Raw genomic sequence first — 16,800 nt, 5'->3', positions numbered from 1 at the left:
TCATTTTCCTAACATCACATTATCTGACCTTTTCCGCTTGACTTATACCTATACTAGATATTGCAAATAAGGGAAACCATGGGACCTATGCTTCTTTGGGCCTGGCTTACTTCACTTAATATATTTTTTTCCAAACCTTTCCATTTCCTAACAAATGGGGAAATGTCATTCTTTCTGATGGAGGCATAGAATTCCATTGTGTATATATACCACATTTTCTTGATCCATTCATCTACTGAGGGGCATCTGGGTTGGTTCCATATCTTAGCTATGGTAAATAATGCTGCAATAAACATAGTTGTGCTGGTAGCTTTAGTGTGGTCTTGTTTGTAAACATTTGGGTAAATGCCCAAAAGTGGGATTGCTGGATCATAGGGGAGATCTATGTGAAGTCTTTTGACGAACCTCCATACTACTTTCCAAAGTGGTTGGACAAATTTACATTCCCACCAACAATGAAGTAAGGTTCCTTTCTGTCCACATCCCCTCCAGCATCTGTTGTTGTTAGAGTTCTTGATTTTTGCTGTTCTAACTGGAGTGAGGTGATATCTCAATGTTTAGATTTGCATTTCTTTTATGGCTAGGGATGTTGAACATTTCTTCATGTGTCTATTGGCCATCCTTCTTTCTTCTTCAGAGAAGCTTCTCTTTAAGTCTTTTGCCCCCTTATTTATTGGGCAGTTGTTTCTTTGAGGATTTGTTGTTGGGTGGTTTAATTTTTTGAGTTCTAAGTATATTTTAGATATGAGACCCTTGTCCGTTGTATGGCTAGTAAAGATCTTCTCCCAATCCGTGGGCTTTCTATTGATCTTGCTAGCTATGTCTTTTGCCCTGCAGAAGCTCTGCAATCTTATGCAATCCCATTTGTCGAACCTTTCTTTGATTTGTTGTGCTTCCGGGTCTCTATTCAGAAAATTTCGGCCTAAACCAAGGAGACCTAGGGTTTCTCCTATTCCATCCTGTAATGTTTTCAGAGTGTCTGCTTTGAGTTCAAGGTCTTTGATCCATTTGGAGTTGATTCTGGTGCAGGGTGATATATAAGGATCTAGCTTTAGTTTTCTACATGTAGTTAACCAATTTTGCCAGCACCATTTACTGAAGAGGCTGTCTTTCTTCCATTCTATTGTTTTAGATTCCTTATCAAAGATTAGATGGCTATAGGTCTGTAGGTTCATTTCTGGGTTTTCAATTCTATTCCATTGGTCCTGAGGTCTGTTCTTATGCCAATACCAAGCTGTTTTGATTACTATGGCTTTATAGTAGAGTTTGAAATTTGGTATTGTTATTCCTCCAGCAGTGTTCTTTCCGTTGAGGAGCGTTTTTGCTATTCGGGGTCTTTTATTGTTCCATATGAATTTTTGGATTGCCTCTTCTATTTCCTTGAAGAATGAGGTTGGAATTTTGATAGGTATCGCGTTGAATTTGTAGATAGCCTTGGGAAGTATTGCCATTTTCACTATGTTAATCTTTCCATTCCAGGAGCATGGGAGGTTTTGCCATTTTTTTAAGTTCTGTGTTGATTTCCTTTTTCAAGATTTTAAAGTTTTCATCATAGAGGTCCTTCACTTCTTTAGTTAAGTTAATTCCTAGGTATTTTATTTTTTGTGGGGCTATTACAAATGGAGTTGCTTTCCTAATTTCAGCCACACTTTTCTCATTGTTGGCATATAGTAAAGCCATTGATTTTTGGGGGTTAATTGTATAACCTGCTACTTTGCCAAAGTTTTGAATCAGCTTGAGTAATTTGGGAGTGGAGTCTATGGGATTCTTTAAACACAAGATCATGTCATCTGCAAAGAGGGAGAGTTTTATTTCTTCTTTCCCTATTTGGATCCCCTTTATGTCTGCATCTTGGCTTATTGCTGTAGCTAGGCATTCTAATTCTAGATTGAAGAGAAGTGGAGAGAGTGGGCATCCTTGTCTTGTTCCTGAGTTAAGAGGAAATGGCTTTAGTTTTTCACCATTGAGTATAATGCTGGCTGTAGGTTTGTCATATACAGCCTTTATTGTATTGAGGAATGTTCCATGGATTCCTAATTTTTCCAGAACCTTCATCATAAAGGGGTGTTGGATCTTGTCAAATGCTTTTTCTGTATCTATTGAGATAACCATGGGTTCTTATTCTTGCTCCTGTTGATGTGATGAATAATATTAATTGATTTGCGTATATTGAACCAGCTTTGCATCCCTGAAATGAATCCTGTTTGATCATGTGGTATGATTTTTTGGATGAATTGTTGAAGTCGATTGGCCAAAATTTTGTTGAGAAGTTTTGCATCAATGTTCATCAAAGAAATGGGTCTATATTTCTCTTTCTTTGATGAGTCCCTGCCTGGTTTTGGGATGAGGGATATGATGGCTTCATAGCATGTGTTCGGTAGTGAGCTTTCTCTTTCAATTTCATTGAAGAGTTGGAGGAGTATTGGTGTGAGCTCTGCCTTGAAGGCCTTGTAAAATTCTGCTGTAAAACCATCTGGTCCTGGACTTTTCTTAGCTGGGAGGTGTCTTATTACTGTTTCTATTTCAATGCTTGATATGGGCCTGTTAAGCTGGTTTAACTCATCTTGGTTTAGTTTTGGCATGTCAATATTTGCTAGGAAAAGGTCCATTTCTGTCAAGTTCTAAAACTTATTAGCATAAAGTTTTGAGAAGTATTCCCTTATAATGTTCTGAATCTTGGTTGTTTCCGTGGTGATGTTTCCATTCTCATCTCTGAGTTTATTAATTTGGGTGTGTTCTCTCCTTTTTCTGATAAGGTTTGCTAAGGGTCTGTTAATTTTGTTAAGTTTTTCAAAGAACCAACTCTTTGTTTTGTTGATTCTTTGTATAGTTTTTTTGGATTCTAATTCATTTAATTCTGATTTAATTTTGATTATTTCTTTCTGTCTACTGGATTGGGGTTTATCTTGCTGTTCTTTTTCAAGGAGGTTTAGATGTGTCATTAAATTGTTATTTTCAGATCTCTCCAATTTGTTGATGTAGGAGCTCAGAGCTAAAAACTTGCCTCTGATTACTGCATTTGCTGTGTCCCAGAGGAGCTGGTAATTTGTATGTTCATTTTTGTTGAATAGCATGAACATTTGAATTTCCTTTCTAATCTCTTCCATGACCCACTCATGATTCAGCAGTGTGTTGTTCAGCCTCCATGTGACACCGGACTTTCTTTGGTGGCTTTTGGTGTTGAGTTCTAATTTTATTCCCTTGTGGTCAGAGAGAATGCAAGGAATAATTTCAATGTTTCTGAATTTAGACAAGTTTGCTTTGTGGCCTAAAATGTGGTCTATTTTAGAAAACGTTCCATGTGCTGCTGAGAAGAACGTGTATTCTGATGCTGCTGGTTGAATGTTCGGTAAATGTCTGTTAAGTCTAGTTGATCTATGTAGCTGTTTATATCTGCGGTTTCTCTGTTGAGTTTTTGCCGAGTTGATCTGTCTAGTGGGGAGAGTGGTGTGTTAAAATCCCCAACAATTAATGTCTTTGGATCTATATGGGATTTGATGGAAAGTAGTCTTTCTTTGATAAATTTGGGTGCTCCATTGTTTGGCGAATAGATATTTAGAATTGTAATATCCTCCTGAAGGAGTGATCCTTTAATTAGTATGTAGCGACCTTCTTTATCTCTTCTCACGATTTTTAATTTGAAGTCTATTTTATCTGATATTAGGATTGCAACTCCCGCCTGTTTATGAGGGCCGTTTGCTTGGTAGATTTTGTTCCAGCCTTTAACATTGAAAATGTGTTTGTTTTTACGGGCAAGATGTGACTCCTGCAGCCAGCAGATAGAAGGGTCTTGTTTTTTAATCCAACTAGACAGTCTATGTCGCTTAATTGGAGAGTTCAGTCCATTAACGTTAAGAGATAGGACTGAGAGGTATTTGGGAGTTCCTGCCATGTTATCCACCTTCTTGGGGGCTGCGAAAACTGGGTTCTTCCTAAGCTTCTTGGATTCTCAGTTTGGGTGCAGTTTCTTGGCCTTTGTTGCGTTCTTGTTGGTTTTCTATGTGTAGGACATCTTTAAGAAACTTTTGTAGGGCTGGTGTGGTGGAGATGTATTGTTTCAATTTTTTTTTGCTATGGAAGGTTTTTATTTGGCCTTCAGTTATGAAGGAGAGTTTAGCTGGGTACAGTATTCTTGGTTGATAGTTGTTTGTTTTTAGGGCATGGCATACGTCATTCCAGGCTCTTCTTGCTTTGATTGTCTCTGCTAAGAAATCTGAGGTGATTCTAATTGGTTTCCCTTTATAGGTGATTACCCTTTTCTCCTTGACAGCTTTAAAGATCTTTTCCTTGGTCTGGGTTGATCCTGTGTGGATTATAATGTGATGGTGGGATGTCCTATTCTGGTCTGGTCTATTTGGGGTTCTAAAAGCTTCTTGTATCTGAATAGGCCTATCTTTTTGTATGTTTGGGAAGTTCTCTGCTAGTATCCTGTTAAACAAATTTCCTAGACCATTAACTTCTGTTTCTAGGTGCTCCTCTACACCCATTATCCTTAGATTGGGCCATGGATGGTGGTATGTTCTTTCTCTATAATATCTAGGCTGTCTTCAATCCCTGAGATTCGATCTTCTGCATGGTCTAACCTGCTGTCAAGACTCTCTACTTTGTTTTTTATCTCTTTTCCTTCTAATTGGTCAGCTTTGATGGCATCAAGTTCTTTGTTGAAGCTCTGTTTTAGGTCTTGTATGAATTTCTTTACTTCCTTAATTTGGTGTTCAGTGTTTGTTCTCAAATCACTTAGTTGATTGGTTATGGTTTCTTTGGACTCCCATTCCTTCTGTTGGGTTCCAATCAGCATTCCCTTTGTGGTCTCCCTGACTTCCTTCAGCTCTTTCTTAATGGATTCCATGAATGCCTTTAGTGATCTTTCTGTATTCTCTACCTGGTCTCTCAATTCCTGAATTACTCATTGATTAGCTTCCTCCTGTCTGTGGGATTCCTGCAGTTCTCTTTCTTCCCGTTCGTGGGATTCCTGCAGTTCTCTTTGAGTGTTCTCTGCCTGCTCACGCCATTCCTCCCTTTCTCTTTGAGTATTCTCAAGTTGTTCACGCAAATCCTGTATCAGTTTTTGAGTAGCTTCCTCACGCTTATGATATTCCTGTATAAACTTCTGGGATGCCTCCTCTCTCTCCCTATCACGCTCATACAGAGTCCTTTGTACATTGTCAAACTTCTCATTTATCATGTTTGCTATTAGTGTTTGTAGAGCTATTTGGGAACTCTCCTCTGATTATCAAGATTGGGAATTGAGATACCCGAATTTGCCATTTTTCTTGTGTTTTTCCGGCTTACTCGGCCCATTTGAGATGAAGATTGCACCAGTTTTGTGCTAGAACACTATCTTAAGGCAACCATCAACCAAAGTTTGCATTTGTACAGTCAATAGTCTACAGATACAATCTAGTTAAACAGATACATCTATTCAACATCAAACAACTATATGTTAAAGGACTTCGAACTGCAGAAAAGAATTTGGAAAACCAGAAATTATTAGGATTAGGGAGAGATGTGGGTAAAAAATAGGAATAGATTGGTGTGCGGAGGCACAGGAAGAGTTAACTATGTCCTAATCACAATGCAGGAAATGGGTTGGGTAGGATGCAAGTAGAGAGAGAGAGAAAAAGAAGAGACGGAAAGGGGAATGAAGAGAGACCAGAAAAAAAATAGAAACGTAAAAATTAATGTTATTATAGAGGTTAAAAGACCGTCTATTTAGAGAGGAATGTGAATATGTTGAGAGAAGGGGAGGGACATAGAGGAGATGTGAAAAACTTTAAGGATGGGAAATGGAGAAGAAAAGATCAGAAGTTCAATAGAGCTAGACAAAAAACAAAAAGATAATTAAGAAAGAAAGAAAAAGAGAAAGAAGACAAGAAAAGAAAGGAAAACGCTCATTCACATATTCCTAAAATAAAAATTATAAGATGAGAAAAAAAAAGTTACTGGAAAACAATTATTTTTTCAGAAGAGGCAAAAATTAAAGATTAATAAAAGTTTTAGAAGGGAAAAAAATTTATATATATATATATATAAGGTAACAAAAAACAAAAAACAAGCAAAAAAAAGAAAAGAAGAAGAAGAAGAAAAAAAAAAGAAAAAAAATCTTTTGATTTTTTTTTTGGGGGGGAGGAGTGGGAAGAATCCTGTATCTCCCTTTTGTCTGTAACCAGTCTCTTGTTGGAATCTCTGGTCAGCTTGAGGTCCTGTGGCTTGATTGGTTTCTTAAATCGGTTGGTTGGAAGAGGCAGAAAAATGCTCTGCTTTACCCAAGATTTTGAGATCCCCCTCTCAGGTTAGTTTTCTGGGAGGGTGATCTGCTTTGAGAATCACAAAAGAGAGGGATGTGGTGATGAGGCTAGGTTCTGGGTAGAGTTGAGGCCTTTCAACAAACAGTAGCTTTTCCCTGGGGCTATTTTGTGATAAAGCTCACAGCGCCCAGCCTGGAGCCATTCTCAGGGTTTCTGTTTTTCAATTGATTGTGGTGGCTGCTAGAGGGAGGGGCAGCCTCTGGCTCTGGTTACCCAGTGAGGCAAGGCACTCCAATGGCTGGCGCCTGAGCTGGGTGACTTTTCCCTGGATGGAGCTGAGTCTGGCAGGTCACTTCGCCGTTAAGTTTTTGTGACCTGCTAAATGACTCGTTTTATTCCAAGGCCTGAGCTGGAGCTAGCAGCTCCTCCGAGCTTTGTCGGTATCCAAGATGGAGATCACCGGTGCTGGGGGGGAGGGGTGGCCTTCCCTCCTCTGCTCCCTGAGAAGGAGTGAGGACGTCGGGCTTATACTCACGCCGAGTCTTGGATCCTGGGTCGTCTCTGGTCTGCAAACAGCAGGATGAAGATGTCCGCTCCTTGTCGGTTCTTGTTGGTGTTGAGTAGAATCCGCTCGTCCGCTGCGTCTGGCTCCTTCGTCCCGGACTCTCTGTGTCTCAGGTATGACCCCGCGGCGGTGGTTGCCGCCACGACCCTGCCGCCGCAGTGGCAGCTGATGTGTTTCCTTGGCTTCCCCTCTCTTGTCTAACTCTCTGTCCTGTGATGGCACACTTGGTGTGAATCTCTGGCCTAGAACTGTTCACTGGAACTCTTAAACTGTTTTCTATACGAGAGCTTGTTCAGATTCCAGCTTCTCCTCCGCCATCTTCCCGGAACTCATCTATATTGAGTAATTATTAATTAATGGTTTATTAATTGTTCAACTGGGACACATCATTAAATGGCGACATAATTTAAAACCTAATAATTGGTCGTAATATTATCTATAATTCAATAATATACAGACATCTCTCTTTTTGTGTATATAATACTGATATATAGGAAGCTCTATCTATTTATACCTCATTCACTCCTGGGCCTCGGTGGTTGAATGCTCACCTAGTAAGCAAGAAGCCCTGGGGTGGATTTCTCAGTGCCACATAAACAGAAAATCCAGAAGTTCTTCTGTTTTTCAATCAATGGAATGCTAGCCTGCAGCACCAACACTTAGGGACATTTTCTAAGCCCTTACTCAAGCCCCAGGACTGCTGCCAAAATAAAGGTAGAATGTTCTACCTGCATGATATAAGGACAGGACTTCAAATACATCATCACAGAGCAAGCTAGGAGTCTGGCGCTGACAGCTGCCACTTAACCTCAATTAGCCATATGTAAACTGCTGCAACCCAGCTGCACCGAACCAGACGCTGATTGCTGGTTTAACCCCATCATCCAAGCTGTTTGAGGGCTTTAAAACCCAGACCTGGCAGGAAGTCTGTGAGACGCTTCAAAACGTGGCTCCTAGTGGCAGAGCTCTAGCCCTGAGCAAATGTTATTAGAACAGTATTCACATGCTTTGAGTTCAAGCCCCATGGGTAACCCCCCTCAAAAAAAAACACCCCTCTAAACCATTAGATGTGATCTTGTGTGGTTTGTGAAATGTTCCTCAAAGAAGGATGATACTGATGAAACCACCCTAATTCTAATGACAATTTATGGAATAGAGCTATGTGCTGAGCCCTTCATAGGGTGCTCTGTGCTGAGTCTTGCACAGTGTGCTATGTGTTGAGTCCTTTACAGGATGCCATGTGCTGAGTCCTACATTGGGTGCAGTGTGCGGAGTCATGCAAAGTTTCACGTGCTGTGTCCTTTACAGGGTGCATTCATTCATCTGGTCCTTGTAAGAGCTCCACAACTGAGATGATTTTGCAGACGAAATGTGATATATATATATATATATATATATATATATATATATATATATATATATATATATATATATATATATATGAAAAAAATGACACTGCCACATTTGTTAGGAAATGGAAAGATTTCGAAAAAAATATATTAAGTGATGTAAGACAGGCCCAAAGAAACACCGGTCCCATGGTTTTCCTTATTTGCAATAACCAGTATATGCCTGAGACAAGCAGGTACTGTCAGATATGTTGTTCTTAGGCGAAATGAACCACACCATAAGGATTCAAATGTTTTTTTTTTTTCTTTCATGCGGTTGTTTATAATATATTTAAAGGATGATTTATTTGTTGCTTTGTAGGTCTCTCCCCCACAGTATAACCCTTTTTTTCACTGTATTTGATGTTCGTATAATTTGTGGAGGGGAAGGGAAAAAGCGAATCGTTTAAATAGGGATACACGTGGACCCATTGCCACAATGAGATGCACAATTCATTACGTCTAAAAATGAACTTTACAACTTTGGTGGGGGGGAGTGAGGGAGAAGGGATAGGAAGGGGAAACAAAGGAGGAGGCAACAATGTTTACTAAGAAATGTGTTCAATACTTTGCCGATGTAATTGTAACTCCTCTGTATGATATTTTCACAATAAAGAAAAAAAAAGACGTTTGATTAAAAAAAAAGAATATTGTGGCTCAGATGTGTCCCCATGGCATGGACAAAATTATGTATTACTGAAGACTATTGAGTTGTCTCATGCAGACAATTGTTTTGTTCTGTTTTTTCTGTCATGAACCTTGAACTTGGGGCCTAGGCACTGACCCTTATCTCTAAGCTCATGGATAGCCCTCCACCACGTGGAGCCAAGGAGCCCTTTGCAGCAGAGTGTCACAGCCTAGGGGTCTATAGCTGAGGTCTGTCATCCTGCCATCTCAGGAAGCTGAGATCTGAGGATCTGGGTTCCAAACTATCTCAAACACAAAATGTCCCATGAGACAATTATCTCCAGAAACCTGAATTGGAAGTGTGGTTATTGTGGCTCATGCCTGTCATCCTAGCTACTCAGGAGGATGAGATCTGAGGAACATGGTTCAAAGCTAGTCTGAGCAGGAAAGTCCTTGAGACACTTAACTCCAATGAACCACAAGGAAACCTGAAGTGGTACTGTGGCTCAAGTGGTAGAGCACAAGACTTGAGCTGAAGAACTCAGGGACAGCACCCAGTTCCAGACTTTAACTGCTACAACAGACAACAACAACAATAAGAAAAAGACAGAAACAAAATAACAAACCTGAAATAGAGGCCTGGGAATGGGCCTTAAGTGTAGAGTGCTTTGCACATATGAAACCCTGGGCATGATTTCTCAGGACCACATCATTAGAAAAAAGCCTGAAATGTCTCTGTGGCTCAAGTGCGAGATAGATATCTTTGTACAAGATAAACTAGGTACACTGCTAGGGTCCTAAGTTCAATCTCCAGGACTGGTGTACGCACACATGCACAGACAGACAGACAGACAGACAGACACACACACACACACACACACACACACACACACACACACACACACACACAGACCATAACTGAAGCTGTGACACCAAGTGGTATAGCGCTGGGCTTCTGCACTGAGCTCATCTTCAGCACCAAGGGCCTGTGTTCAATCCCAAAACCTAGCCACCCAGGGCCCAACTAGGAGAGGTCAAATGTTTCAAAACCTGATGAGCTTTACCAGCCCTAGATGACAGGAAGCTTTGTGATATCCGACATGTGCTTGGATTTCCCAAGGTTCCAGAAACCTAGGAGAGGCATCATAGGCCCATCATCGCCTGTAATTAAACATTTCATTACGTTTAGTGCCCTAGTTGTCTGTCAGGACTCCTGAATTATAGTGAACACTGTATCTATACACCGGAATATAGTCTCACAAAGGCAGGATAAGTGCAGGAAACTTGGCCTGCCAAGGGTGAGCCATAAATGAAGGCTTCCTGTCAAAACAGAGCACTGGTGATAGAGATAGCTTGGGGTACAAAGAGGCCTTTTTCTCCTGAACTTCACAACCTACACACACTCATCCTCACTCATTGGCCCAGATGGAGTTGTTTGTTACATAGCTGTACAGGAGTGAGGCCTTTTGTCTGCCTGTCCAGACAATGGGAGACTTCTTCCAACAGCCCTGGGATGCAGAGAAACCCTCAGGCTACACTGGGAACAGTGAGGGGAGCCTCAGAATATGCAATGTCTTGAAAGCCCTCTCTGTGCTATGAAATCATTGTATTTAAAACAAATTTCCTAATTCAGTGCAATTCATCATAGCTACTCTGTAGATTCACCTGGAGCTACACATTCTTTTTTTTGGTGGGGGGAAGGTCCTGGGGTTGGACATTAAACCTAGCCATTGTCCCTGAACTCCTTTTGCTCAAAGGTAGCACATTAAAATTGAGTCACAGCCCCATTTCTAGGTTTTTCTCAGATCTCATAGATATAATAGTGTCAACTTTACTACACTGGCTGGATTCAAACTAAGGTTCTCTACACCTTAGCATTCTGATGAGCCGGGATTACACTTAGCAGCCACTGGCACTTGCCTTTCTTTTCTTCTTCGCTTTTTACTCTGGATATCTGACTTCTTAACAGGGTCATTCCAATGGTTTGAATTTATAAGTAAACTACCCAATGTTCTTCATAGCTGGTTTCTCTGAGAAGGATTTTCTCTCCTCATCTTCCCCTCTGGCCACAGGTTTGAAGCCAAAATTGAGAAAGGAGTGTTCCAGGATTTTGGAGCAAATGTCCACAGGACATGCCAGTTCGGTCACTTAGCATTGAGCTGCAGTGAATTTACTGTCTCAGGATGAGAGGACTGAAACCTTGAGCAATTTTCATACTGTCTGCATTGCTCCTTTAGACTATAAAATAACCTAATAATTATGAATGTTTTTGTCTACTCCCTTAAGTATCTAGAACACACTAGAAGCATCTTCCTGTTTCTGTTTTTCTCCAGTTCCTATCGAGATTTAGACTAAAGGTTTTGTGGAGCGGCATCTCAGCGAATCCCTAAGGAAAGCTGCTTAAATCCTCCTCAGGAGATCACCATTCAAAGCCAACCTGAGCAGGAAAGTCTGTGAGCCTCTTATCTCCAATAAACCATCAGCAAACCAGAAATGGAGCAGTGGCCCAGAGGGTAGAACTCCAGCTTTGAGAGAGAAAGCCAAGCAGGAGATATTGTCCAAAGCAGGCAGGAAAGCCTGGGGGGCGCTTATGTCCAATGATTGACCAGATGGCTGGATGTGGAACTGTGGCGGTGGTAGAGCCTCAGCCTGAGCAAAATAGCTCAGGAATGCATTGGGCCCTGTGTTTAAGCCCTGCGATGCCTACAAAAAATTCAAAAAGAGAAGGCCAAGTTACGTATCAGTGTCCTCCTACCAACTTATGTGTGTATATTACTTCCCTGAGTACAAACAGACCATATCAATGCTTCTGCTTTTACTTACTGATTTATTTTTCAGATATGCTCATTGCGCATACTGCAGCATTCTCATTTCAGGCCCATCGCTTTTCTCTTCCAGGGCTCCACACCTGCACCCTTATATGATGTACAATTAAGTTCTCAGCAGCCTTTATCTACATTTTATTATGAGGCCAACCCAGGAACAGTCACAAATCAGGCAGGGGAAGAGAAGATCAGGGTTCATAGTTATAACAGGTATTCAGAAAAATTAACTTGGGGATGAAAAATGGTCGCCTAATTATGTAAAATCTACCATTAAGAAAAAGATGAGGGGGCTGGGAATGTGGATTAGCGAGTGTTTGCCTAGCATGCAAGAAGCCCTGGGTTTGATTCCTCAGTAGCACATACACAGAAAAAGCCAGAATTGGTGCTGTGACTCAAGTAGCAGAGTGCTAGAGACAGTGGCCAGGCCTTAAAGAGATAACAGGTAGGTAGATAGATAGATAGATAGATAGATAGATAGATAGATAGATAGATAGATAGATAGATAGATAGATAGATAGATAGATAGATAGATAGATAGATAGATAGATAGACAGATAGACAGACAGATAGGTAGATAGATAGGTAGATAGATAGGTAGATAGATAGGTAGATAGATAGGTAGATAGATAGGTAGATAGATAGATAGATAGATAGATAGATAGATAGATAGATAGATAGATAGATAGATAGATAGATAGATAGATAGATAGATAGATAGATAGATAGATAGATAGATAGATAGATAGATAGATAGATAGATAGATAGATAGATAGATAGATAGATAGATAAAGATGATAGGTGAATCTGGTCTTGGATGTCAGTAGGAAAGAAGGGAACACTTCCCAACCATGAGGCCTTCTGCAGTGTGCCAGGACACCAGCATCGCCTTCACATAACCATATAGCAGGAAGACTGTCTCTCTCCCACTTCTCAGGCAGTGGAGAGCCCCAGAGTCAAGAGGGCAGAGCCAGGTTCTAACTCAGGTGCTTGGGGGTAGAAGAGAAAGGACCCTGCCTCTCCTTGGACTGGGGATTTACATTAATGATGTGGAGAAGGAAGGAAGGAGAATGGACTGGCAGAAGTAGAAGAAGGGCCTTCAAATCTGACAGATGGAGAGTAAAGAACCCACTCCCTAAGACCAAAAAGTAGGATTTTTCTACTCTGTTCCTCCCCCTCTCCCCCACTAAACTGGATCTCTATTGGTAACCTAAAGATAGCCTGAGGCTCCCTTCACCTGAGGGAGGAAGGTTAATTCGTCATTGTTTGAAGAGGCTGAGAAAAGCCTGACCCTGGTGTAACTCTAACAAATGTTTGAAGTTGCCCCCCCACCCCCATTGCTGGTTGTGCCTGGGATGAATGAAGTGGTTTTGCAGCTCACTTCCCTGTTGAGTGTGCACATTCTGCTTCCTAATCCTGCAGGCCTAGGTCTCTGCACCTAGCCTGTTTTTTTGAAACTGTTCCCTGTCCTTTAAATACAGAGTTACATTGGAGTTCTTCCTACTAACAGGGCTAGGTCTTGGATCCTAAAATCTTCATTTATAACCAGGATGGGTCAATGATGTTTCTTTCCTGCTTCTATAGCTTGAGAACTCTAAGAACATTTAGAGTGCAAGTAACTTCTCATCACCAAGGGAAACCCAGGAATTCTTGAACATGTGACCTTTCGGAAGCCCACTGGAGGACACAAGATGATTCCAATCTTCACGTGAGTGGCTGGGCAGATGGATCTGCTACACTTGAACCTTGAACTCGGCCTGCTCTCCTAGTCCATGTCCTTCTTTGGTGCTTGTCCTGCTAGCTCCTCAGGAGCTTCCAAGATAGAAATAGATTGATCAAACCCAAAGGGAGTTACTGGCTTTTTCCTTCTTTTTCTGTCCTTTGCTTTAAATGTTTTGCAGGTTTTGGGCTTGAATTGTGGATCTAGGCTCTGTCCCTGGGCTCCTTTGGCTCAAGGCTAGCACTCTGCCACTAGTCCCTTTCTGCTTTGTCTGTGGTGAAGAGGAAGTCAGAGCCTCATAAACATTCCTGTCCTGGCTGTCTTCACCCTGTGATCCTCAGACCTCAGACTCCTAAGCGAGGTTGACAAGCATGAGCTTCTGTTGCTCTGCTAAGTTCAGAACTGTAATAACATTGAAAATACAAGTCAACTGCTCATCATAAAGGGCTTGGGGAGCATATTAACCCTTTCAACATTGGACCTTTCAGAACCCTGTAGCACACAAGGTTATAATGCTAGAGCCTGAAAGTCTGGACATATGGATCTGCTACACTTGAACATTGAGCTCTGACTCCACTAGCATTCATTTTACAGAAAAATGTTCTCATAATTAACAAATAAGAAAAGTACTTTAACCCTCACTTTTTTTCCAGGTATGTATCTTGAACTCAAGCCTGGGCACTATCCCTAAGCCCTTCAGCTCAAGGTGAACACTCTACCACTTGAGTCACAGCTCCACGTGGGGTCTTTTGGTGGTTCATTGGAGGTAAGAGTCTAAAAGGCTTTCCTTCCCTAGGCTGTCTTTGAACTGTGGTCTTGAGGTCTCAGCCTCCTGATTATCTAGGGTTGTAGGTGTGAGCCACCAGCATCTGGCCTATTGTTTTTGCCACTTCTGGGGCTTGAACCTAGGTCCAGGGTGCTGTCTCTGAGCTTCTGTTTCTCAAGGCTAGCACTCTACCACTTGAGCCATTCCACAGCTTCTGGCTTTTTCTGAGTACGTGGCACTGAGGATTTAAACCCTGGCATTCATGCATGCTGAGCGAGCTCTCTACCTATAAGCCACATTCCCAGCTTCACTCTTACTCTTTTATCCCTCAACTTTCCTATCCTCAAGAAAAAGCCTCTGAGTATAAATCATCTAAAGAAATCCCTGTAGGAAGTTGTCCAAAGATGAATAAGACAAAGCTCATACTTTGGACAGACACTAAACATGTGATGACTGTGACAAATGCCTCCATTTAATTATGTATCATGTTTCAACACTTAATAAATTATTAATGAAAAATGACTCCATGTCCTAAATTATTGAGTATAATTTTATAATAGATGTACAAAATAGAATAAATATTATGCATGCAATAATACTAAATATATTAAACAATGAATAAATGAATAAAATAAAAATAAAATAAATAAAAACAATGATAATAATCATAATATGTAATAAACATTCATATGTAAGTATATATCATAAATATTTTTCCATTGCAGGGCCTTACTGCAGGCCTTGGGAACTCTAGCCTGAATTTGTTTTCCTCAAGGACAGTAAACTTTGAATTTACCCATTGTGCAAAACAGTTACCTGGAATGTGAGATCAAATCCCAGCAATGGCAGAAATACTAGCGCTATTTCCAAGAGACTGACAATTTTTTTTGATGAAAGCAGTTATGTTCATTCAGTTCCATCCTGAACATTAAAAAAAAAAAGTGTAGAATTTTGTACAGCTATTCAGAGAGCTTTCCCTTAACCCCAAAGTGCTTCTCTGAGCACTTCATTGTTTATTTTTTGTATGATGTTTATTGTAAAAATGATGTACAGGGGGTTACAGTTATATGAGCAAAGTAATGAGTACATTTCCTATTGAGCATTGTTGCCTATTCCTTTGTTTCCCCCCTACTATCCCTTCCCTCCCATCTGCACAACTACCTCCCCCCTGCCAAGATCAGTGACTTATTTTTTTAATTTTGGCTTGGCACGGGTTTGAACTAAAGGAGTCGTGACTCTGCACCTTCCCTCACATTGGTATGGATTTACCAAGACCCTGAGTTCAAATCCCAGTATAGGAAATAAAACTAGCAGAAATTCCAAATCATGGAGCTTTATTTTTTCAATTTAGTTAAATAAATAAATAAATTATTTATTTGTTTGTTTGTTTGCTCTTTTTTTTGCCAACCAGGGGTCTTGAACTCAGATCATGGCAACTGCCTAAGCATGATATCCCTAGGCTGGGCTGCAGCCTCTGGACCCATTGCCAATCCTGGGATCCCAAGCCAAGAGGGCTTGCAGGAAGAAAAAAAACGTGGAACAGCACCAAAAATAGTGAGCTGCAGAGGGTTGGGGGGGTTAAATTTTTTTCTTTGCAGGGTGACCCTACTGGTTCTGAATGATATAGCTGCAAAGTGGACCTGGCCTGCCATTGCTGAAGGATGGCGGGCTATCAGGGAAGCCATAGGCCCACCTGTCAACATAGGCCCCAGTTTCAAATCTCTGTCCATACACCTACCAGTGGCAGAGATCCTAAGAGACTCGTTTCTATGCATTGGAATACTGATTGAAAGAGTAGTTCGTGCAGTGGTTTAGTCTAAAACTGGATGCAAGAATCCTAGGATGCTGATTGATCTTAATTAATAGTTTATTAAGCATGAAAAGAATCATATTCCTCCAATGGAAGTATAATAAATACCTAAGAGTTGGTAGGAAAGTAGTAGATGTCGTTCAATAATACATAGTCAGCTCTGGCAATTTTTTACCAATATATATTTATTTATATATCCCCGTCTGCCTATCCATGTATCGCAGTTTTGGCCAAACCTGAGGCTCAATCTCAGCACCTGGGAACCACCTGACAGCTTCATTGGCTAGAGGCTGCCAGGCTCACACTCACCCATTCATGAATTGGGCAAGCTAGGCCCTGAGTTCATATCCTAGCACTGTGAAAATTTATTCTTGAATTAAGAAGCCGACTGTGACACATGTTTTCCTTTTCTGGGAGAGCCCTGTGTTTCAGGCATGATGGAGAACACATCTAAAAATCTAGATGCTATGTGATAGGATATAAACAATATAATAAATGGTATAGGTGTCATCAGAGTCAATAAAATAAATGGTAAATGAATGAATAAAACAAGAAATAAAATGAATAATCACACAAAACACTGTATGGACTGAACATCTCTATGGAAGTATAAACCCTACCACACCAAACACGATATGGATTGAACATCTGTTTGGAAGTATAAGTGCTATCTTTAAAATGTATATCAGGAGTGTGTTTTCCAGGCCTGAGGCTTGAATTCAGCCACCATACTAAGACGGTGGAGAAAGATCCCAAGATATTAGTTTATGGACCTAGAAGAGTCATGGAATGCAATTGATGTCATCTTTGAATCAGTAGTTCATGTGTTATAGGAGTAGGCAATGATAGGCAA

Source organism: Dipodomys merriami, unplaced genomic scaffold, assembly GCF_024711535.1.
Source record: "Dipodomys merriami isolate MVZ:Mamm:240054 unplaced genomic scaffold, mDipMer1.0.p SCAF_238, whole genome shotgun sequence".
Classification (NCBI taxonomy): Eukaryota; Metazoa; Chordata; class Mammalia; order Rodentia; family Heteromyidae; genus Dipodomys; species Dipodomys merriami.
This window is presented reverse-complemented; position numbering follows the sequence as displayed.